At 42.6% G+C, this 2,010-nt stretch overlaps 1 long non-coding RNA gene across 1 annotated transcript in view; it reads left to right on the top strand.

Annotated features, from left to right (window-relative positions):
• The first annotated feature begins 873 nt into the window (after positions 1-873).
• The window catches only part of LOC106820720, a 4,765-nt gene continuing 3,628 nt past the window's right edge, over positions 874-2,010 (top strand). Inside the window, exon 1 of the long non-coding RNA XR_001395644.1 lies at positions 874-936. This is a non-coding gene — a long non-coding RNA (uncharacterized LOC106820720). The remainder of the gene's footprint in view (positions 937-2,010) is intronic.

The raw sequence follows: 2,010 nt of genomic DNA, 5'->3' as shown, positions 1-2,010 counted from the left end.
GCCAGTCATAGAGAAAGCCGCAGGAGAAGGAGAACGGCGCGCGCGCGCAGACCCACGTTGCCACGCACACACGGCACGGCACGCACGCAAGGCGGCGGTCACGGGTGCTCGCCGTGCGGCACGCACCGATCGTGTGTGCGCGCCCTGATGCGTGTAGCGTGCTGTATGTGGCGTGTGCGTGTATGCTATTGTTGTGCTGTGTTGTGTGTGTGTGGTGCTGGTGTGTGTGTTGGTGTGTGTGTGTGTTAGTGTCGTGTTTGTTGTGTGTGTGTGTGTGTAGATGTGCTGGTGTGTGTGTGGTGTCGTGTGTGTGTGGTGGTATGTGTGTGTAGTATATACTGGTGTGTGTTGTGCTGTGTGATGGTGTGTGTGTGGTGGTAGTGTCACTGTGTTGTGGTGTGTGCTGTGAGTGTTGGTGTATGTGTCGTGTGATGCATGTGTCTGTGTGGCGTGTGCAGTTGTAGTGCGCGCGCGGTGTGTGTTGTGTGTGTGGTCTGGTGTGTGATGGCGCGTGGCGTGGTGCGATCGTGTACTGGTGTGTCGTGTGGCGCAGAGCGGCCGGGCTGTGGTCGTATATTCTGTGTGTGTGTATGTGAGTGTATATGTGAGTGTATATGTGTATGTGTATGTGTATGTGTGTGTGTGTGTGTGTGTGTGTGTGTGTGTTTGTGTGCGTGTGTGCGTATGTATGCGTGTATGTGTGTGAGTGTGTGTGTACGCATGTGTTTGCTTGTTTGTTTATGTGTGTGGGAGGTGTCGATCTATTCAGGTTTCAGTTTATCACCAACTATTTCTATTGTATGCAATCGGAGATAGTTTCACTGCCGTGTTTAATACAGGCAATTGAATGTAGCAACGTTTTTTCTTCTCCCACAGGAAGAATAATTGCAGAGATGATGAGGGAGAGAGCATTCGAAGAGCCCAACGCCGAACGAGGTGATTAATCGTGTATATAACTAGTAGTAGACCCGACGCGAATAAAAACGACAAGGGAACGCAGGAAAGAAAGAAAAATAGATGATGAGTCGACGGAGGAACAGGAGGAGGAGGAGGGGAGGAGGCGGAGGAAGAGAGGAGGAGGCGGACGACGAGGGGCGGAGGAGGAGGGGTAAGAAAAAGAAGAAGAAGAAGAAGAAGAAGAAGAAGAAGAAGAGGAGGAGAAGGAGAGATACATTCATTGGTGATGAGTTTTATCATGATCGATGGGGTAAAAATAATAATTGGGATCAGGGAACAATACGTAAAACATAAACTAAATAAAACATGCTGAGCACCTGTCATTAACAGATTTCTTTATTGAATAGGCATCTGCGTAACGTAGTTATATCACAGGTCGGTTCCACGTCTGAGGAATCAACTCGTCGCTGTGCCTGCATGATGCCTCGTATTTTATTTTTATGTTACACAATTGTACATTAATCCCCTTTCTATGAGAGTAAAAATAATGAATAATAGCGGGGTGGGAGCGAGAAAGAACATGGTAGTAGTCATATCGATATGGCGGGGAAGGACTATAGTGGTAGAGGTCATAGGGCAACTACATGCCTCATAACTGAAGTTGAATATATACGTGTCTGATAATCGAACTGATCGGTGATATGTCGAGTATGGTGGCCGAGATGGCTACGGATATTTTGATTATTTATTTTTAATTCATTTTCATTCCAAATTCATTTTCATTTTAAATTCATTTTCATTCCAAATTCATTTTCATTTTAAATTCATTTTTACTCCAAATTCATTTACATTTCAAATTTATTTTCATTCCACATTTATTTTCATTTCAAATTTATTTTCATTCCAAGTTCATTTACATTTCAAATTCATTTTCGTTCCAAATTCATTTTTATTCCAAATTCAATTTCATTCCAAATTCATTTTCATTCCTATTCCAAATTCATTTTCATTTCAAATTCATTTTCATTTCAAATTCATTTTCATTTCAAATTCATTTTCATTTCAAATTCATTTTCATTTCAAATTCATTTTCATTTCAAATTCATTTTCATT

Source organism: Priapulus caudatus, unplaced genomic scaffold (genome assembly GCF_000485595.1).
Source record: "Priapulus caudatus unplaced genomic scaffold, Priapulus_caudatus-5.0.1 Scaffold44, whole genome shotgun sequence".
NCBI classification, from domain to species: domain Eukaryota; kingdom Metazoa; phylum Priapulida; class Priapulimorpha; order Priapulimorphida; family Priapulidae; genus Priapulus; species Priapulus caudatus.
This window is presented reverse-complemented; position numbering and strand designations above follow the sequence as displayed.